This window comes from Eurosta solidaginis, chromosome 4 (assembly GCF_040869045.1).
Source record: "Eurosta solidaginis isolate ZX-2024a chromosome 4, ASM4086904v1, whole genome shotgun sequence".
Classification (NCBI taxonomy): Eukaryota; Metazoa; Arthropoda; class Insecta; order Diptera; family Tephritidae; genus Eurosta; species Eurosta solidaginis.
Genome location: NC_090322.1, coordinates 231,497,903 through 231,521,737, shown reverse-complemented (window position 1 = coordinate 231,521,737; position 23,835 = coordinate 231,497,903). Strand labels below are relative to the sequence as shown.

Below are 23,835 nucleotides of genomic sequence, written 5' to 3'. Positions count from 1 at the left end.
ATCGGTTTTGTCTAAAGCCAAACTAATTTTCTCTTAGAGTTTCTTGCACCGCCTCTTGAATTCGGTACAGTAAGATCGTGGAGAACACTTTTCTAGGAATCGAGAGTAAGGTGATACCTCTGTAGTTGTTACAATCAGAGGTATCTCCCTTTTTGCGATTTATACAAGTATGCCTTCATTCCACTGACGAGGGTAGGATTCTTCTTCCCATACCTGACGGAAGATTGGAAGTAAGGTTTCAGCTGCGGTATCTGGATCTGCTATGAGGTATTCAGCATATATGTCATCAGTTCCTGGGGCCTTGCCCTTTTTTAAAAATTGATTGCTAAAATTATTTCATTTTTCGTAGGGGGCGCGCTGTTTACTCCATTGAAGTGGGGTTGGTTGTTGTAGTTTGCAGCAAAAGTGTTGGAATTTAAGGCTACTTCACCTACAGGATTATTTGATACTTTCTTGAAGTGTTCCATCTACACACTAATTTGTTGTTCGCTTTCAGTAACAAGATTTCCGTTTAAGTCTTTTACGGGTTTTTACCACTCCTGTATTTTCCGGTGAGTTCCCTACTAATCTCACAGAGTTCCCTCATATTATTTAATCTGGCTTCCGCTTCAGCTCGACCTGCTAATGTGTCAGCCCATTCCCTCTTGTCTTTTCTAGCAGACTTCTTAATTAGCTTGCATTTTTCTTTATATCTTGCCGATAACTGCCTTGCTTCCTCCGTGTCATTGTTGTTGGTCCGTCTGAGAAGCGATTCTTTAATTTTCCGCCGCTGTTAAATAAGTGTCTACTTATTATTTGTTAGCCATACTTTCTTTGCTTTGTTTTTGTGCCTAAGGATACTGCTACCAAGTTCTTGGTAGATTATATTAACGGATTCTAGCCTGTCACCTGTACTACCACTCGTGTTTACCTGTTCAACACGTTCGCGTACTGCGGCATTAAAGGCATTTTGATATTCTTCATGCTTTAATTTCTCACTATCAATTTTCTTGCTCATTTTTTGAAGTGTTTTCTGTACTGCGGCTAACTTAAATCTGAAACTACCAGCTACAAGGTAGTGACCGCTACCAACATCTGCTCCTCTTTTAACGCGCACGTCTAGCAAGGATGACCTCCATATGCTGTTTGTTAATACGTGAACAATTTGGTTATTGGTGCGTTGATCCGAAGACATCCATGTTGCTTTGTGGACTAATATATGTGGGAATAAGCTTCCACCGATCACCAGACCGTTTTCACAACACAATCCTATAAGCCTACTACCATTGTCATTCTGGGTACGAGGGCTGTGTTTACCCATGTATATATCTAGACCATCATTGTCATATCCAAATTTAGCATTAAGGTCGCCCAGAATAATACATATGTCCCCTTGATTAACGTGTGAATTTACGCTGCTGTTGAGCGTATCGAAAAATTCGTTTTTGATTTCGTCATTTTGGCTTTCTGTTGGCCCATAAACATTGATGATGACTAGTTTCCTTGCTCTAGTGCGAAGTTTAAGTATAATAATTATGGGGCTTATCGGCACCCATTCAATGATAATTTTCACTATTGTACTTGTTATTAAAAAACCTACGCCGCTGGTGTGACTCGCTCCTTCAATTCGGCCCGAGCATAGGAACGTTGTTCCTTGGTCATTTATTCGGCCATATCCTGTCCATCTGCACTCTTCTATGGCTAATATGTCTATTTTGTATCGCTGCTTTCAAGTTGCTTACCACTCTCATAGAGAGTTCGTACATTCCATGTACATATTTGTGTTTTATACTTCATGCCGATTCTGTGATGTTGGTTACTTTCAGGAATATCATCTTGGTCGGTCGTTTCAGTTTCATTCATCCTAATATTAAAGCGTGAATTTGGCACCTCCACATCCGATGTGCCAGCTGTCGAAGCAGAGGGATTGTGCCGCAAATGCTGGTTACCCCGTGGAGAATAGTTTCCGTTAGCGTTTTGATCCATGCTAGAATATTATTTAAATTTCAATCAGCGAGTGATGAGTTCACAGATTGCTCGAAGCAGGCCGCTCCTTACATGGAGAACAGACGCCCACTAGCCGGCTACTCGGCTCCCAAAGAGGCGACAAGATTTTTTTTTCGTTCTTTGCTTTATTAACGAAGTGTCCTTCTTCGGCCTGTGTGGTCGGCGAGAGATATTTGATTTCTCTCCTACCACCCATATCTGGGGGCATTCCCCTATCCACCACCTGGGGACGCGCCCTCTAGGGCCTCCGGGCTCCCCACGAGAGGGAGCAGAAGAAATCTAGCTTAATTCTACAGTCAGTATAATTCGCATAAACTTTCAAACGATTAAATAAAGTGAAAGCAAGCAATCAAGTTTGGTAATGTCCTTTCAACATCCTTGATGACGCAAAATATTTTTTGTTTGCTATTTTTATATCATGAACAACAATCAAGTTTAATACCACAGTAAAATCAACGCTAATGCTTACTCTAGAGCCATGCGTTGAATTGCTATAGTGGAAATCGTCTATTATTTTATATTTATATACTGGATTACTTTCTTCTCTTTTTATCTATCACTCACACCCCTGCTGTGGTTACTACTTTTCTCGTATTTCCTTTGGAATTTCTAGGTTTATATTTTTACTCTTGCCAACATTTCGGTTTGTCATCTTCACAGCTTCGTCATGAGCATTGAAAATCAATATTTTTCTTTAATTTAATATAACCAACATTCGACTGAATCTACTAACATATATACATATACATATGTACATATTTCCAAAGCGTTCAGTATTTATGAAAATTATGAGGGATTCGTATATATATGTACATTAAACCCGGCGTTAATTTTTTTTAGGAATTTCAAATTCGGGTAGCGATCAAAATATGCGATTTGATGCCAAAAATGATGTAGCATATTTTCAGGCTGATTGGATGGTGCCAACCAGCACGATAATGAGGTCAAAGGTCAACGTTTTTGAAAAACACCCAAATACTTTTTTTCAATTAATTTTTTTATTTGATTAGATATACTATACGTAGTGCTGCTATTTTTTGCATGCATCTCATTTCTGCTCTATAATTTTCTTAACATTAGCTGTGATCCTTTACTTTTCTGACCATTTCTAGTAATACTGTTTTCACACAGAAACTTAATGATCTCATTTCACCTTCTAATGAAATCGTAAATTTTTTGCTTTCACACAGAAGTAAGTGCTCGATTAGTATGAAGGATGAAATGTCAAGCGAATAAAATGACAATGCTATATGACAGACAATCATGGCGGAAAGATACAAGGTTGCAGCATGGTGACATACCTACAAACAAAAAAATTCCATGTACTTGTAAATTCGATGGACAAATGTCAAAATCGTACTGCGCCGGTAGTTGATGTATCAAATCAAATAAAAAAGGTTATAATCAGCTGTTCGATGCGGCCACCTTGTATCGTTCCGCCATGTAGACAATGACATTTACTTTGACAAATGACATTTTTAAGCACTGAACACACCAAAAACTAAGAAGCGGGACGCGGCCAACAGAGTTGCTTTGTGCTTTTGACTTCATTAGGCATTCGATTAGCTACTAATGAAATAATTATCGATTCGAATTTTGTAGGGAAGATTGAGCTCAATAAGCGCCTTAATGTAGAAAACTGCCTTTATTATTCAATAAGCCGTCTGTGTGAAAATAGTATAAAACTGTCAAACTATAAAATCGCTCCCAGCGAGAGAGCAACACCAAAAGGTACGCGATGGCCTTTCAGTAAAATTGTGAAATCTGTCCATTTCCCCACACACACATTCACATCCCTACAAGAAATTAGTGAAAGCTCGCATCATTTTTTCACATTGCTCTTACCGTGCTGATACAAATTTTGCCTGAAATGAGCGTCAATGTTCCTGCAGGGAAGTAAATTGGCAAAGAGCTTATCGTTTGACAGTTTTACCAGTCAGCAGTAGTCAGCAACACTCTCTATTGATGATGACCATGGCAAACGTTTGAAGGACAATGAATTGAGGGCATGCACCTGGAACGTCCGCTCCCTGAATGGGATTGGTGCAGATGCCCGGCTGGTTGATGTCCTCGTCAAAGCAAAATCTGACATCACCGCCATCCAAGAAATGCGTTGGACGAAGCAAGGAAGAAAGAAGATAAAAAATTGTGACATATATTGGAGTGGCCATGCGAATAAGCGCAGTTTCGGCGTCGGATTCGTGGTGGGAGAGAGACTTTCTCGCCAAGTGCTGGCGTTCACGCCTGTGGACGAGCGTCTCGCCGCTATTCGAATAAAAGCAAAATTTTTTAATATATCATTCATCTGCGCCCATGCGCCGACAGAGGAGAAAGACGATGAGGTGAAAGACACTTTTTATGAACAATTAGAACGCACATACGAGCGCTGCCCCAGTCATGATATAAAAGTCGTGCTTGGTGACTTTAACGCCAGGGTGGGCAAAGAAGGTGTTTTTGGCCCTACAGTCGGAAAGTTCAGCCTACACAATGAAACTTCTCCTAACGGACTGAGGCTGATTGACTTTGCCGGTGCTCGAAACATGGTCATATCAAGCACGAGGTTCATGCATAAAAAGATACATCAAGCTACATGGCTGTCTCCTGATCGAAATACTCGCAATCAGATCGATCACGTTGTGATAGACGGACGGCATGCCTCCAGTGTTTTAGATGTGCGAACGATCCGAGGACCTAACATCGATTCGGACCATTATCTCGTTGCAGCCAAAATACGCACCCGCCTCAACGCGGCTAAAAACAAGAAACAAAAAACACAAGGAAAGCTAGACGTCGAAAAGCTTCAATCACAACAGACTGCCAATGATTTCGCAACTCGACTCTCACACCTGCTCTCTGAGGGCACAACTCATCCTGAAGGAATACAGGAGCAGTGGGAGCATATCTCCAAAGCACTTCATACTGCCGCCGAGTAAAAAATTGGTTACCGGCGGCCACGAAAAAACAACTGGTATGATGAAGAATGCCGCGTTGCAACCGAAAGAAAAGACGCTGCCTACAGGGCTACGTTAAAAGCGAGCAGAAGGGAAGCGAGACGCCTTTTCAGGAAGAAAAAAGCAGAAGCAGAAAGGCGTGAGTGCGAGGAGCTTGAGCTGCTAGCCACCAGGAATAACGCCCGAAAATTCTACCAAAAAATACGGCGACAGGCGGAAGGTTTCAAGACCGGGGCAAACTCCTGTAGGAATGAAAACGGCGACCTTGTAACTGATGTCCAGAGAGTGCTTAGATTATGGAGGGAACACTTCCCTGCTCTCCTAAATGGAGGCAGCAATTCACCGCGCAGAGATGGAGAACCCGATCCCGCAATCGATGATGATGGAATATATGTCCCCCCGCCCGATTATGACGAAGTTAGAATAGCAATAACCAGATTAAAAAACAACAAGGCCGTGGGCGCTGATGGATTGCCTGCGGAGCTATTCAAGTTCGGCGGCGAGGAGTTGGTAAGGCGCATGCAGCAGCTTCTTAGCAAAATATGGGCGGACGAAAGCATGCCCGACGGTTGGAATCTAAGTGTTCTTTGCCCAGTCCACAAGAAGGGGGATACTGCAAAATGCACCAACTATCGTGGAATCAGCCTTCTTAATATCGCATATAAGGTCCTTTCAAGTGTATTGTGCGAAAGATTGAAGCCCACCGTGAACCGGCTGATTGGACCTTATCAGTGCGCTTCAGACCTGGTAAATCTACCATCGACCAGATTTTCACAAAGCGCCAAATCTTGGAAAAAACCCGTGAAAAGAGAATCGACACACATCACCTCTTCGTCGACTTTAAAGCCGCCTTCGACAGCACGAAAAGGAGCTGCCTATATGCCGCTATGTCTGAATTTGGTTTCCCCGCAAAACTTATACGGCTGTGCAAAATGACGTTGAGCAACACCATCAGCTCAGTCAGAATTGGGAAGGACCTCTCCGAGCCGTTCGAAACTAAACGAGGTTTCAGACAGGGTGACCCCCTATCGTGCGATTTCTTTAATTTGATGCTGGAGAAAATTATACTAGCTGCAGAACTTAACCGCACTGGAACAATATACTATAAAAGCGTGTAATTACTGGCATATGCTGATGACATTGATATCATCGGTCTAAACACACGCGCTGTTAGTTCTGCTTACACCAAACTGGAAAAAGAAGCGGTAAAGATGGGTTTGATGGTGAATGAGGACAAAACGAAGTACCTGCTGTCATCGAGCAAAGAGTCAGCGCATATGCGCCTTGGCAACCACGCTACTGTTGGCAGCCATAATTTCGAAATAGTAAAAGACTTCGTTTATTTGGGAACCAGCATCAACACTAGCAACAACATCAGCACTGAAATCCAGCGAAGAATCAATCTTGCCAATAAATGCTACTTTGGACTAGGTAGGCAATTGAAAAGTAAAGTCCTCTCTCGGCGAACGAAAATCATACTCTACAAGTCACTTATCGTACCCGTCCTGCTATATGGGGCAGAAGCATGGACCATGACAACAGCAGATGAAGCGGCTTTGGGAGTGTTCGAGAGAAAAGTTCTTCGAAAGATTTATGGACCTCTACGCGTTGGCGATGGCGAGTACCGAAGAAGATTTAATGATGAGCTGTACGAGCTATACGCAGACATCAACATAGTCCAGCGAATTAAAACGCAGCGTCTGCGCTGGCTAGGCCATGTTATGCGAATGAAAGATGATGCTCCGGCCAAGAAAGTGTTTCTATCGGAACCCGCCTATGGAAGCAGAGGTAGAGGGCGGCCCCCACTCCGTTGGAAGGACCAGGTGGAAAACGATTTAAACTCCCTTGGTGTGACCAATTGGCGCCGGTTGGCGGAGCGAAGGAGCGACTGGCGCGCCTTGTTGGACGGCCATAACCGTTTAGACGGTTAAGCGCCAATTAAGTAAGTAAGTAAGTAGTCAGCAAAAAATCTTCTGACTAAAACTTGCAAGAGAGATTTATGGAGCGAGAAAATTGGCGTATTGGTAGCATGACTTGGGTCGATCGAATTGTTACAAATAAAGAAAAGAGTAGGGCACAAAGATTGGAAGAGAAAACAAGCACTTCAGGTAATTATTATATAGTGCTTGCACACACAGAGGCTAATTTTTTTGTGGAAATAATTTTGTGTAGACTTGACTATGGAACACGTTGAATTTGAGAGTGATGTATCGGGAAATGATTTGCAGGCGATGGATTTGGAAGAAACATCCCAAGTTGCTCCAATAGGCCGGTTCAAAAACGTGGAAAAAATCATATTATAGACGACAGAATGCTAGCTTGTATAGATGCTGGCAATATGTCATCTCCAACCGCTATACATTTTATCATTGCAACTGTTAAGGTGTTGGGTCACAAAATAGAGGATCTTTTTCTAAATTATGCAAGTTTGCGTGAACAGCGTAAAAATATCGTCGGCGTCATTCCAAAGAAATTATTGAAAATTCTAAGGTAATATTTTTTTGGCCAAGTTATAAGTTCTTCTTTAAGCTTAATTTTTATAGATCCCCCAAACATTTGTATTACATTGGGACGGAAATATACTTCCCGCAATTGCTGGAAAAGAAAAATTTGATCGCTTGGCTATTGTACTAACGTCAGAGAACATTGAAAAATTGATAGTTATACCCATCATTGAAGTTTGAACTGGTGATGCAGTGGCTTAATCAATCTACGACTATTAGTTAAAAATAAATATGCCGAATTCATTAGAATTGATATGTTTTGATGCAACTGCTGCAAATACTGGCCCTCATAATGGTGCTGCAACTTTATTAGAACGTAAACTGGAACGCGGTTTATTGTGGTTACCATGTCGCCAGCATATAGCAGAAATTCTGTTTTTGAAATTAATTTCGTAAAATCCAGTGGCCCAGAGGTTGCTATTTTTGAGCGTTTTGCACGGCAATGGGGCACGCTTAATTCAAAAGGATACAGCACTTGTATGCAGTATCAAAATATTTTGAGTGTCATAGCTTTTGAGGAACGCGAAAAAAGAAAAACTTTTATCTTGAATTTTTAGCGAGAGTACACATTCGACACGATTATAGAGAGCTTCTACAGCTTGCATAGCTTTTTCTTGGTGGTAGCATTCCAAATTTTACATTTCGTTCAGCTGGAGCTACATCTCATATTCGATTCATGTCGAAAACCATTTATGCCTTAAAAATGTATATGTTTAAAACACACTTCAGCATGTCAGCGAGTCAGTTGAATAGAGTTCGAAATATGTGCGTTTTCTTAGTAACTCTCTATATACCATACTGGTTTAGAACCGCAAATGTAGTTGAAGCGCCAAATAGAAATATGGAACTGATAAAGGGTATTATTGGCTTCTTTGATAAAAAATTATCTACATTCCTATTGAACATAATTCGAAACCATCTGTGGTATATATCAGAGGAAGCAGTTGCACTTGCCTTTTTGATCCACATGTAGCATCAAAAATAAAAAACAAGATGGTTTTAGCATTACAAATAGAGTCCAATGAAGACAATCCTATCGGTGATGATATCTCCCTTTAAAAAAAAGTCTGTGTATGTGTTGATGAATTACAATTATTCACATCCAAAGATTTAAGTTCTTTTGTAACTACCAACACAAAAAAGTGTTTTTCTCATTTGGAAATTTCAGTGGATTTCTTACGCTTAGATCCATCAAACTGGCCTAAAAATGAAGCATTGTGTAAAGGGGAACAGATCGTCAAATACATTACTGTTGTGAATGATGCCGCGGAAAGAAAAGTCAAGCTAATAACTGACTTTTACAGATGCTTGACGTACAATGAAGATGATAAACAGTACTTGTTACACACTGTAGAAGGCTACCGAAAGGACTTCCCAGCCTATACAAAATCTGCATTGATTTAAAATAAAAAAAATAAAAAAATAATAATAATAATAAAAATAATATGTATAATATATCAAATTAAATAAAAAAATAATTGAAAAAATGTATTTGGGTGTTTTTGAAAAATCTTGACCTTTGATCCAATCAGCCTGAAAATATGCTACATCATTTTTGGCATCAAATCGCATATTTTGATCGCTACCCGAATTTGAAATTCCAAAAAAACCATATGACTAACGCCAGGTCTAATGTATGTACATTCATTTCGGCATTTGTGAGGTTTACTAAAAATATTGTTCGCATTTTGCTAAAGATTGGAAAGTAAATGATTTAGCATTTACTTATATGAACTGGTATAAATGTTTTCTAGTATAAATGTCTAAGTGAGTATATTTGTATGTACCAAAATATATATTGTGAGGACCCCAAAACCAAGGGTTTTTGTACCCTCACAACATATACCTATTTTTTTATTTTTTCTTACATACATGTTATACAAGAATTGAATCTAACTCTGAATTTAACATTTATCCATTTTTATGACATGAATTATACCTTTATGAATTACACGTCAAAACAAATACATGCGGTCGCATATTGAATTATTATTTACTAATTTGAAGGATAAACCAGACTTGCGCACTTTTGCACGCAAGCACAATATTTACATTTTTCGCCCACATAAGTTTCAAATATAGGTCACCCTAACATACACTAAAACATTTGGAAGGAAAATGGAAATGCACAAAAACATAAAATTATGCCGGTCAACCAACCCTTTGCGCATCCAATGCACTCAGCCACAAATACAACATACATAACAATTTAGATAAACAAAGATCAGCAGTAAAAGTCGCCAAACTAAGCGCTGCTACTAATTGGGACTTTTCTCTACATACTTACGTACAAGCATCCGACACACCAACGCACGCCCTAAGCAGAAGCCGAAAGCATCCAAACGAGGCCAACGCACCATCAAAACCAAGTGACAGCGAACACACGCATAAACACAAATGATCGAATTCGATAGGTAAAGCAAACACTGGAAAACACGGCAGGCATACAACAAGCGTACGTACGAGATTTGGCACATTGTTCGCTATGTATATTAGGGCTCCCTAAAATTGGGATATGAAATGCCGGGATAGCGGATTGTCATACATGATCGAAAATATGCATATGTGTATATATACCGATGTACCACCATATGTATGATAATGGAAAGAAGGAAAACGCATGTGAGCATGTAAGCGTATGTATGTACCAATAGAATATAGCGAAAGTAGCGTTAAACTAGAATTCGATTTTTGCATTTCCAACTTTTATAATTGTTATTGTAAAATTACTGACTGCCTGCGTGCAGTCCTACATAATTCTATAACTGAGGAATTATTACAATGAATTGTTTTTAGGAAATAACTGTCCACCGGCGTACAAAATCGTATATAAGGGCGGCAAATTAGCTTGTAAGATCAGAAGCTAGGAGATAGGCATACGAGTCAGTGGGCTTCTACCACTGACCAACACGACCTGAAGGTTTCTACTTCATTTCGTGAATTATTTTATATTCAGTAGGAGGTTTCTACTCCAACTGACGGAGAGCTAGCAGAGGGGTTCTACCTCAGCTACTCTTATTTAGACAGGGACAAAGAATAGGAGTAGCTCTTAATGATATCTATCCCTTTTTAAATAAACTTTATAACGTTTTCAGAACTCCTTTGTCTATTTAGTTTCATCGGAATAGGTTCCCCCACCAAATATAGGAACCCTGGACGGACTGGGCATACCTCAGCAGGAATTAGTCCGTCACATATGGCGCCCGAGCAGGCTTAAATAAAATCAAGGAAATCATCAAGGCTTTACATAAAGGAAGGTAACAAGGATATATGGAAGGCAAAGCAACGAAGGCTAAGCAGACAAACTAACAAGGAAAGATACGCAAATAAGAAAATGGTAAAGGTATCATGGGTATATTATCTGACCCGAGAGGAGCTGGTAAGTTACCACTCGGAGTTCGAGCTGGATGATACGGGAACGGTAGACGAACTAAGGAAGCGATTGGCGGCGTTCGTACAGGCAGAAAAGGACAACGAGAAATGGCGTGATCGGCTTACAGAACTAGCTCTACAACATGCAAGGACGACATCTAATCTAAACAAACCACAGGCAAGTAGTCGTTCGACATCTCCAAGCGCTACGAGAACGGATGACGAGAATACAACCGGCGCACCCATCCAACACGAGGTCCCACAACCACCACTATATGCGATGCAACAGCCAGGCACATACGCAACCACTATGGACCGGGTAAGAAAATGGGGTTTAAAATACGACGGGGGCAAGGATCCTCTAGGGTTCATAGAACGCGTGGAAGAACTGGCAGAAGGATACGAAATAAACGTCAACTCGATACCACGAGCATTGCCGGAGCTACTCAAAGACAAAACGTTGGTTTGGTACCGAAATAATAATCGGAGTTGGAAAGAGTGGGACTCATTCAAAAAAGATTTCCTAAAATTTTTCCTCAGCTCCAGATATTTTGAACAGTTGGACGACGAGATACGGGCACGCATGCAAAGACCAGGAGAGAAGTTTAAGGATTATGTGCTAGCACTACAAGGGCTGATGCGACATGCCGCCTACACCGAAGACCAAAAGCTAAACCGCATATACAGGAACTCCCGCAGAGAAATCCAGCTGTATGTTAAAAGAGGCGAGGTCAGCAGCCTGGAAGAATTGGTAAGTTTGGTAGAAGATTATGAAAATATTACCCCTGACAGAGATCCGATGCGACCAACGGCAAGACCATTTGTACCAAGGCGCCCAGAAGAACGTTACCAATATATACAGGCAGAGGAGCGGGAACAGCAGACAGAGAAACAACCATCCCAGAAATTAGACCCGGCACCAAGATACATCGATACAAACACGGCGTGTAGACGATGCGGAGGAGGCGGCCATGTCGCATACGGTTGCCGTAGCCCTCGCATCGAATTCTGCTGGACATGCGGAAAAGTAGGCACACTCACACGAAATTGTTGTAGACGAACGCAGGGAAACGGCCAGAGACCTCATTGGCACCGAGGAGTGGGGTCTCCCCAAACGCAACCTCGGGAAAACTAAACACGTTAAGACATACAAAGGGCCGGATCTTGGCGAATATTACGGTGAATGGCGAAGAGGTAGTAGCAGCAATCGACACAGGGGCGACGCGAAGCTTTGTGAGTGGAACATTGGCAAGAAGGCTGAAAACAGGTATATTCAAGGCGACAGAAACACGAGTGATACTGGGAGATGGCAAACCTAAGACGATCATAGAAGCGGTAGATGTAGAAGTGAGAATGAGTAACCAAGTGCTGCGAAATGAAATGCTAATCCTACCAGGACTAGTCGACGAAGTGGTGCTTGGAACGGATTACCTAGCGAAGGTGAACATGGAGATGAGATGCGGAGAACAAACGCTAACCTTGAACACAAACAATCAGGAGGAGGGTGCGGTCACTTGTACAACAATGGTCGAAAGTAGAAATGAAAGTAGTCACAAAGATAACAGCCAAAAAGTTGCGAACACAGACGAGTCGGTGAGTAAATTTCTCAACAAAGAATTAAAGATGTTCCAGGAAATGTCAGGTGTATCCAACGTGGCCACGCACAAGATAGTGATGAAAGACGACCGCCCCATAAAACAAAGATATTACCCGAAGAATCCCAAGATGCAAGAGATTATTAATAAGGAAATCGATGAGCTTATCGAGAAAGGTTGCATCGAACCTTCTAGAAGTCCGCACAGCGCACCAATAGTTTTGGCAAGGAAGAAAAATGGTAAGTGGAGATTATGCGTAGATTACCGCCAACTAAACGCAAGGTCAGTACCAGACGCATACCCATTACCCCGTATCCAACACATCCTGGACAGATTGAGAAGTGCTCGGTTTATCAGCAGCCTCGATTTAAAAAACGGATATTGGCAAATCCCCATGGAAGAAAACAGCAAACAATACACCGCATTCACTGTACCCGGACGTGGGCTATATCAATGGAAAGTAATGCCGTTCGGTCTGCACTCAGCCCCAGCAACTTTCCAGAGAGCACTCGATCACGTTATAGGACCAGAGTTGGAACCTTACGCATTCGCATATCTAGACGACATCATCATTACGAGCAAAACATTGGAAGAACACATAAGACACCTGGCGGAAGTATTTCAACGGCTGCGAAGAGCAAACCTTAAGATAAACCCGGAAAAATGTGAGTTTTTTAAGAAAAGTTTAAAGTATCTAGGTCATGTCGTTAGCGAGGAAGGCATTCACACGGACCCGGACAAGATAGCAGCCATCAAAGAGTTGACACCGCCAAACAATTTACGCGAACTACGAAGATTCCTAGGAGTGGTATCGTGGTACAGGAGATTCGTCTCAGACTTTTCACAAGTTTCACACCCGTTGACGTCAATGCTAAAGAAAGGAAGGAAGTGGAAGTGGTCGCAAGAGCAGCAGTCGGCATTCGAAGCATTAAAAGCCGCACTCACCCAAGCACCTGTACTAGCTTGCCCAGATTTTTCGAAGAAGTTTTGCCTACAGACGGATGCAAGCGATTTTGGCCTCGGAGCAGTGCTCACCCAAGGATCAGACAGCGAAGAACGAGTGATTGCTTATGCGAGTCGGCGACTTAACAAGGCAGAAACAAATTATTCCCCGACAGAGAAAGAATGTTTGGCAATAGTGTGGGCGATAAGGAAGATGAGACCCTACCTAGAGGGATACACGTTCACGGTAATCACAGACCACCTAGCTCTAAAATGGTTAAACGCAATAGACAGTCCGACGGGACGGATTGCTAGATGGGCACTAGAACTACAACAATACTCATTCGACGTACAGTACCGGAAAGGAAAGCTAAACGTGGTGGCAGATGCACTTTCGAGACAGCCGATGGACGAGCAACTAGCTACGTTGACAGTAGAGCAAGGCAAAGACGAGTGCAAGTGGCTAAAAGCGAAGATTACAGAGGTACGAAAGGCTCCGGAGAAATTCCCAGACTATGTGATCGAGGACGGAAAGCTCTACAGGAGAATAGAGAGTCAAGTTGATGGTGAAGACGCAGTACCGTGGAAGCTATGTGTACCGACCCCACAGAGACGCAGAGTGCTGGCGGAAATTCATGACACACCAAGCGCAGGACACATGGGCGTTCGAAAATCTATTGCACGAGCGACGACACGATATTACTGGCCCGGAATGTTCAGAGACGTAAGGAAGTACGTACAACAATGTCATGGATGTCAGGTATACAAACCTAGTCAACAACAGGCCGCGGGTAAGATGTTAACTAAAATTCCAGAAGAACCGTGGGCAACAGTGTGTGCAGACTTTGTCCAATGCCACGCTCAAAACATGGTAATACAATGGCATTAATTTTCGTTGACAGATTTTCAAAATGGGTGGAGATAATGGCAATTAGAAAGGCAACAACAGAAAGCGTAGTACGAGGATTTAGAGAGAGAATTTTGGCACGATTTGGCATTCCAAAGGTATTAATCACAGACAACGGAGCGCAGTTCGTGAGCAAACGTTTTAAGAAGTATTTGGAGGAGCTTGGCGTAAAACACCAGCTGACAGCACCATACACACCGCAGGAGAATCCGACAGAAAGAGCGAACCGCAACATCAAGAGGATGATAGCACAGTTTTCAGGGATAGAGCAGAGAACATGGGACGAGCTGATACCAGAGATAACACTCGCATTAAACACAAGCGTATGCGAATCGACAGGGTACAGTCCAGCATATGTAGTACAAGGCAGAGAACCAAGGATTCCCAATAGCCTTTACGACGAGCATACATTCGGTACAGGTGAGAGAGTAGCTAATCCAGCCGAGAAATCAATGAAGATGAAGGAGATATTCGAGATGGTACGACGGAAGCAAGAGCGAGCATCAGCGGAGCAAGCAAAGCATTATAATTTAAGAAGAAGGCAATGGCGACCGGCTATATGAGACCTAGTGCTGGTAAAGGAGCATCAGCTGTCAAAAGCGGTGGATAACTTTGCAGCCAAACTAGCGCCCAGGTACAGTGGACCCCATCGGATAACGAACTTTGTATCACCAGTGATCGTAGAGCTAGACAAAGTTTTCAGAGGAAGGAGGAGGACAGCCCACTTAAGTGAGCTGAAAGCATACCACGCAACAAACGCCGCCGACAATAATGAATCCATAAAGCAAAGGAATGAACAGGGTAACAAGAAGAACGCTAGTGAAGATCAAATCCCGTCAACATCGTCCAATCGAACAACAAACAATATCCCCGAGGTACAACAACAGAGAGAGAACAGCGAGGTAGCCATCTGTGGTACGCTCACACGAGTCAGTGAAGAGACCGAGAGACAACACGAAGAGGACCAAAGTCCGAGCCAACAACTGATAGTATATAAAGACGCTCAAGTGCACAACAATACGGAGAATCAGGCACGAACATTTCCAGAAAATCAGGTACAGGTCGCTCGAGGAACCCAAGTACAGATCGCCAAAGGACCGATACCTGTAGCAAGATTACACCTAGGAAGACAGTTTGCTATAGCAGCCCTAAATGAACACACACCCAGAGACAGCTCCGGAATAACGGATTATTACGTGAGATTCTACTGCAACTCGAATCAAATCGGTAGTAACGTACACGCCCAACCGCAACAGTATCAAATCATACACGAAGAAATTTCATTTCAAGGAGTACCCGGACTTCGAATCAACCACTAAAGCCCGGTAAGCTCTAACCACAACTACATAACCACATAAATGCACTCCTTACTAGGCTTATTACATACCACGTTTTTACGCAAAAAAAAGAAGAGGAAAAAATCCACCATATACGGTGGGAACACCCTAAGGAAAATCCACCAGTTTTTCATTTAAAATACAGGCTGGCATCCTACATACCACCAACTGGAAGGGCAGCGCCGAGCAACAACATAGCAACATCCTGATGAAAGTTACAATAACTAATATGGTAAGAAGGATTGGGTGATACCCGCTGCCAGGAAAAGTACCGTCTAGCGCGTCAGAAGAAAACATATATAAGCCCGGCCGCGGCAGTCCAAACCTCAAAGTATCGTAAAGCGAGTAATAATGGACACACATAAGTATTCCGAAAAACAAAGTGAAGGGTGCGAGTGGGCCCCATTGAAGATGCGGCTGCGACGAACGGCACCGGCTGCCACGTACGAAGAGGAAAGCAACGACGACAGTACCGAAGAGTATAGGTCCGAACCCGAGGAGTGGGCCGTCGTTCGGGACCCTACACCAATCCCCATCTCCTCAGAGAGCGAGGACGAAGATGTCAACGAGCCACCACCAAAGCAGCAGGGTGAGCTCTCGATACGCCAGAACGATGAGGAGGTACAGGGCCGGGGGTTCGTCGAGTACAAGCGGCACGTCACCCTCCGAATGCGGATATACGACCCCAACACAAGGATGGAACCACCGACCAAGGTGAGGATCGCGGAGGCGATAGGCGAAGCACCGAACCAAGACGACAGGAAAATATTAAGCCGTAAGGCCAAAGGAGTCAACGGCAGCCCCACTGACAACAACGAGGACGATAACAAAGGATTTAGCCGTACGGCCAGCGGGGTCGACGGCAGCCCCGAAGACAGAGATAGCGACGCATTGAGCATAATGGCCAGCGAGGCTGACGAAAACCACGACGACGCAGGCAGTATCGCAAGGGAGATAAGGCGCTGGCTGAACAAAGCCCAGACCAACCCACCGACATGCTGGGACAACCAATCCGGCATTGACCCACTACCCCAGGAACTCGTAGAGGAAATACAAAGGCACCTGGACCAACCAGGGCGACGTACCCGACAATCCTTCCGACGCAGTGTGGGCAAGCACTGCTTCCGAGTACGGATCACACGCACCGGCACGGTGACCGTAAGCTTCGCTGCGGTAGGTGAGTAGGGAGTGTGAGGACCCCAAAACCAAGGGTTTTTGTACCCTCACAACATATACCTATTTTTTTATTTTTTCTTACATACATGTTATACAAGAATTGAATCTAACTCTGAATTTAACATTTATCCATTTTTATGACATGAATTATACCTATATGAATTACACGTCAAAACAAATACATGCGGTCGCATATTGAATTATTATTTACTAATTTGAAGGATAAACCAGACTTGCGCACTTTTGCACGCAAGCACAATATTTACATTTTTCGCCCACATAAGTTTCAAATATAGGTCACCCTAACATACACTAAAACATTTGGAAGGAAAATGGAAATGCACAAAAACATAAAATTATGCCGGTCAACCAACCCTTTGCGCATCCAATGCACTCAGCCACAAATACAACATACATAACAATTTAGATAAACAAAGATCAGCAGTAAAAGTCGCCAAACTAAGCGCTGCTACTAATTGGGACTTTTCTCTACATACTTACGTACAAGCATCCGACACACCAACGCACGCCCTAAGCAGAAGCCGAAAGCATCCAAACGAGGCCAACGCACCATCAAAACCAAGTGACAGCGAACACACGCATAAACACAAATGATCGAATTCGATAGGTAAAGCAAACACTGGAAAACACGGCAGGCATACAACAAGCGTACGTACGAGATTTGGCACATTGTTCGCTATGTATATTAGGGCTCCCTAAAATTGGGATATGAAATGCCGGGATAGCGGATTGTCATACATGATCGAAAATATGCATATATGTATATATACCGATGTACCACCATATGTATGATAATGGAAAGAAGGAAAACGCATGTGAGCATGTAAGCGTATGTATGTACCAATAGAATACAGCGAAAGTAGCGTTAAACTAGAATTCGATTTTTGCATTTCCAACTTTTATAATTGTTATTGTAAAATTACTGACTGCCTGCGTGCAGTCCTACATAATTCTATAACTGAGGAATTATTACAATGAATTGTTTTTAGGAAATAACTGTCCACCGGCGTACAAAATCGTATATAAGGGCGGCAAATTAGCTTGTAAGATCAGAAGCTAGGAGATAGGCATACGAGTCAGTGGGCTTCTACCACTGACCAACACGACCTGAAGGTTTCTACTTCATTTCGTGAATTATTTTATATTCAGTAGGAGGTTTCTACTCCAACTGACGGAGAGCTAGCAGAGGGGTTCTACCTCAGCTACTCTTATTTAGACAGGGACAAAGAATAGGAGTAGCTCTTAATGATATCTATCCCTTTTTAAATAAACTTTATAACGTTTTCAGAACTCCTTTGTCTATTTAGTTTCATCGGAATAGGTTCCCCCACCAAATATAGGAACCCTGGACGGACTGGGCATACCTCAGCAGGAATTAGTCCGTCACAATATGGTACCTGGACCTAAGATACACACCTACAAAAATACACACAATAAGTTGGTTTCAACTCGCATGCTTCGAACTAAGAAAAATAACAATTTATTCCGCTTGATATATTTTCAATGAATTATTTATGTATGTATGTTTGAATGGTTGTATGTGTGTAACTTTACCTGTTACTTTTCGCGCCACGAAAATTAGCTGGAACAATAAATTATTTAATGGACAAATTTAGCAAATTGTTATAACAAATACATTTTATTCAGCCTTTATTGGTTTTCTTTTCGTTACATTCATAAGCACACATATGTACATATGTATATACATACTCTGGAGTAATTTTTTTGTATTGATACGGGTGCGAAAAAAAAATCAAGTAAAATTAAGTTAGCTTATATTACAAGGATTAAAGTAGGATGAGTACCGAGATCTGTTGAGGATCTACTTATAAACGAGAAATCAGCAGGGCCAAGGAAAACTTTCTGTGAGGACAGCAAAAACGGCGAGACCGGTGAAAGTCCTGTCTGATAAAAACGCACGACAGGGAATAGTTTCACAGTAGTGAAGAGTCCTTGAAGGCGCTACTTAACATTCCTTCCATTAGGAGAAGAATTTTAAGAGTTGTGTAACAACATCAAGATTCCAAATACGGAACGAGTAGTAGGATTGGTGACAAATACCAACATCTAATGGGAGATAAAACTTTCACCAAGTTCAATCATCGGGTCCATAAGAGAAATTCCCTGTTATGTTACAAATGGAGGGTGTTATGATTGTAGAAGGGTTAGGATAATCTTTAAGGGCTGCATAAAAGTTGAAAACGTCCCGCAATCTCGAGTAGCCTTCATTCGGAAAGCAGGAAGAACCAGTAATCTGCATCCGAAATACTAAAGGCCTATTAGCTCGATATATTTTATGCTAATCCTCTCAGACAGGTTAATGGATGTGTATATAAAATCAAATATGAATGGGAACTATTGTCTTTAGCACAACATGCTTACAGAGAAAGCTTTGGAAGAATGGGAATAAAAAAAAAATAAAAAAAAATGTAAGGCGCGATAACTTCCGAAGAGATCTAAAGCCAGCTTCTCTTCCAATTTGCGTCGTTCTCCTCTTGATTTTCCCTACAAATTGGCCGTAGATCCCACATAATTTTATGCCTACTCCGATGCCGTGCAAGGCAGATGAGTTTTCACTGAGAGCTTTTCATGGCAGAAATACACCCGGAGCGCTTGCCAAACACTGCCGAGGTGCGACCCTGCTTTAAAAAACTTTCTTCAAATTGAAAAACCTTATTTCTAAAAATTTCGATGTTACTTTGCCCGGGGTTTGAACCCAGGAATGGGAATATAGCTTTTGTCTTTTACTGAACATCGCCCGGGATTTCAACAATGTTTCGAAACGAGTAATCATCGACAGTTTAATTTAATTGAAGCAGTTCAATTCGGTCTATGTGAGAGCACAATATCTGAAAACAGAGGAGTTCCGCCGGATAGGGTATGATCACCGCTAATATGGACGCTGGTTATCAACCAATTGCTAAGGCGGTTTTGAAGACTAGTCGAAACTCACAGTGTACACAGATGACATTTTAGTCGTCAGTGGCCGTAGATGTCTACCAAAAATCAGCTCTTAGATGGATCAGGCGCTTTGAGATGTACGTGCCTTGGTATATGAAGGCAAGCTCACTGCCAATGCAGAAAAAATTTCTCCCATTTAATATTTACGGAAATATTTAAGCTCATATTTTGATAGAAGGCCCTAGTTTGTCAGACAGCCAAACAAAGAAATACGAATACCAAAAGCTAGAGGTGGTATGCAGATTATCAATGATAAGCATGCCTGAAGCCCTAAAAACTACCACGACTGCAGCATTACACGTAATTTCACACATAACGCCTGCAGACATAATGTCCAAAATATAGCGCTAGAAACTGCAAAAGAGCTTAAGCCATCGGAGAAACTTGAGTACTAAGCTTTCTCATTCCTAAGCATCGAAAGAAATCTTGGGGCTACAATAGAGCCGGCGGTTATATGAAAGGGTGTAAAATGCACAGATTACTTAACACCTGTTTACCGATGCTTCCAAATCAACGAAATAAATCATGTCTCCTGTTTACTGTGTCAGTCCAAAAATCAGTACATCTCTCAGACTGCCAGGTCACTGCAATGTCTTTTAGGCCGAAATCATAGCCGTAAAGAAAGAGAAGGAATTCTGGAGGAAGTGTGCCTAAGGCACAGTCACCTCAATATATATATTGATAGTCAGGCGGCGATCAAGGCAAACATTTCACATAGTATTCTATTAGAAGTTTTCTGGAATCCAAAGAAGCTTATACATATTTAATCGGTTCCCGGTCATAAAGGGATAAAAGGAAATGAAAAAGCTGATAACTGGCAAAGTAAGATGCAGCACTCAATTAATCTATAGTAGGCTTCCCATTTCGTTTGAAAGGCAAGGGTAGAATCGCAGGGCTTGCAAAATTGCTAAAATTATGTGTATGTTCTACGACTTTAAACGTACAAAGACTTGAGCCTTACGATGGGCATACTAATAGAACATTGCTTTCTCGCATGCTTTTAAGCGAGCCCTTGTCTGTAACAGCAGATGTAGGAAGTGCTAGCGCACTGGTGAAGTGAAGTTTCCAGCTACTGGTGGTGGCAGAGTAGCCAGATCTAGAGGAAGCAATTATGCTAGGTCCTCGAAAACTCCTAGTATTTTCCAAGATGACGGAGTTATTCCTAACTGGGGTTTTTACATTTGGTCGTCAAACAAAATCTGGCAACATTGTGCACACATTTAGTCTATATGAGACATGATAACACATATCACAATAACTAAAAAAAGTAAGACGTTTTACTTAACAAAAATAAATTTCCCTTAATCACACTCCAGTATATTCAACATTAACCCCCAGCGCATGCAACGGTAAAAAATCACACACCGTTTTTAAGTCAACGCTTTCGGTCTCATTCTCATGACTGATTGATGTAGTTATTTACCAGCTAAGATAGCTATAGGCGAAAAGTCATATCAAATCATATTTTGTTCTACAAAAGAAAACAAATAAGGACGGGACTGTCTGCGGTTGTGCCAAAGACTTCATACATTACACGACCTGATCTGAGTAATAACCTTATACCATTCGTAATAACTGAATAATCGGCTGTATAAAATATGAAATATATATAGAAAAAAGATGTACATATATAGATAAGCGATATTTTCCATTATTGTAAAATAAATAATAAATCGCTGTGGCCTATTTTGACCATGAATCACTTATCTAATCTAAATATGACGTATACGTGAGCGTTTGATGAAATGTTAAGCTTCTAGTTGTAAGAATGGACAGAAATTACGAAAAGATTAAATAATCGGTTGAATGGAGTATATTGTATATATACGACCGATCTCTATGAATTTTCCAGGCAGCAATATGTGCAATGTTCGAAAGCATTTGGTGAAATTTGAAGCTGCTAGCAGATAAATTGTTGAAGATATTACAAAAAAACCTATTTTCAGAAAAACCGGTTGTCTGGAGGATATATGCTATGATGCTCCGATCCAGTTTCCGGCAAATGCCTAATCCGACGCCAAAATGTACCCGCTGACAAAATTTCATCACGGTATCTCAAAAATTTAGGGACAAGTTTGCGTTGAAACAGCCAGACAGAGAAACTAGATTGTCACCCTGATCAATACGCTATACTTAATAATGGGTCTATCTTTTCTCTTTTAAAGACTTATAATTTTGAGATTCGTGACAAACAAAAATGTTATACCGAGCACTTAATTTGACGAAAGGTATAAAAAAATTACCAAATGGATAAGTCCAATGAAAATAACGTCTGACTGTGGATTGTATTATGTAAGCGGATATTACGTACGTATAAGTAATCAGTTAGAAAAATAAAGTTAACGCAACTGTTTAGAAAATAATTTTTTTAAAAGAGAACGTCATCAAAATGTTGTCTAAGCGCCTCGAATTTTTATTTGATTTTTTGTGGCCTAAAAACAAAATGATGGAAGGCAGTTTCATAAATGACAGACGATTATTCTTCACAGTTGCATAGATATATTAAAATATATATGTATATATATATATTTTTTAGAATATTTACATTAAAATGACTAAATATCATTATTCATGCTGCGAACGTGAACAAAAGTGTTAAATTACAGAAATATATGTAAAAAAAATTGTTTTTAATTTAAATGATGCATTTTTACTTTTTCAAAATGTTCTTAGTTCACAACTCAGATATTTGGCGTCTAAAATATTTATTTTTAAGAAATATTATACTATGTATATATTTATTATAAACTGATGCCCTCTTTCGCAACGACCTGTTCACTGTACAGCTGTTACAACGATTACTCTTACGAAGTGTGTCTGCCGACAATTCGGAGCCATACATAGGGTGATATCCATCCGAAGTTTCCTTTGCTTTCTGTTGATCCTCCGATGTTGGCCAGCAGCCTGCTTAGCAACGATGCATGTCTAGATGCCTTCTCAGTCGCATGTTGTATTTGCGCTTAATATGTTAATCGGAAGCCTAACCTTACTCCTAGGTAGTTTTCTACCTTATTTGATGTTATACGTATACACGTAGAAGGTTTCAAAGCTAACTTCTAGCGGCATATGTTTTTTAGTAGGGAATATCAACTCTGTTCTTTTTGCTTCCACCTAGAATTCACACGAGTCTAGCCGCTCATTTATTCGTATTGAGCTTTATGCGTGCTTGGTTTGTGTCTCGTACTATAATGACTGCAGTTATGTCTTCAGCATACCCAACTAAGAAGGAATCACCAGGCATTTGAAAATTGAAAACTATATTGTAAATGTCAGAAACAATAACCGACCCCCGTGCTGCTCCGTATGTGAATTTCATGGTACGCGGACCCTCTGAAATTTGATATATATAAAGAGAGTAGTAATAAAATGTTATATCGTATACAAATTTTTATGCTAATTATATAAACACTAGCCTACATTCACGGCCCAGACCACACAAAGAAAGTACAACATAAAATCATTGCGATATACCCCGATATGATTCTGAAAACACTTTTGACGCAGTGCAAAAATGATTATTCCCGAAAATATACCGAAACTTCAGCGACACAATCACGATATAATAATATTAATAATAATAATAATAATTGGACATTGTGGCAGCGCACCGCCCTCAAGTGGCCCAATGACACCAAGCTAATTTGGTTCAATATTTTTTTTTTATTATTTATTTATTTTATAACATATTTATATATTTTTTTTTTGGGCCGAGTCATTTATGGGCAGTGGTTTGTCAAGCGTCGAGCTCTACTAGTGCTCAGCTACAGAAAAAATATCATCAGCTGAAGGTAAAACTTAAATTAATAGAATATAGAAACAAACATATACAGCATTAATGATTAAGAGAGATAACGACAGTCTTTTTTATAGAATAAAGGGAGTCCGACATATCAAATGTGTTTGAGTGAGAGTAATAATCTTGGCACAAACACCGGAAGGGTTCGTTAAGTTCGAAATTCGTTCTACATTGTTTTAAAAGAACAGGTTTGTAGTGTCCCGTAGTGCGACAGGGACAATAAAGTTCACTTCGTTCAGAAGAAATGGGCTGGAAATCGATCCATTCAGTAGTTTTGTCATATATAT

General features: G+C 41.1%; 1 protein-coding gene across 1 annotated transcript in view; it reads left to right on the top strand.

Annotated features, from left to right (window-relative positions):
• The window catches only part of shakB (shaking B), an 840,660-nt gene that overhangs the window by 440,153 nt on the left and 376,672 nt on the right, over positions 1–23,835 (top strand). The window lies entirely within an intron of this gene.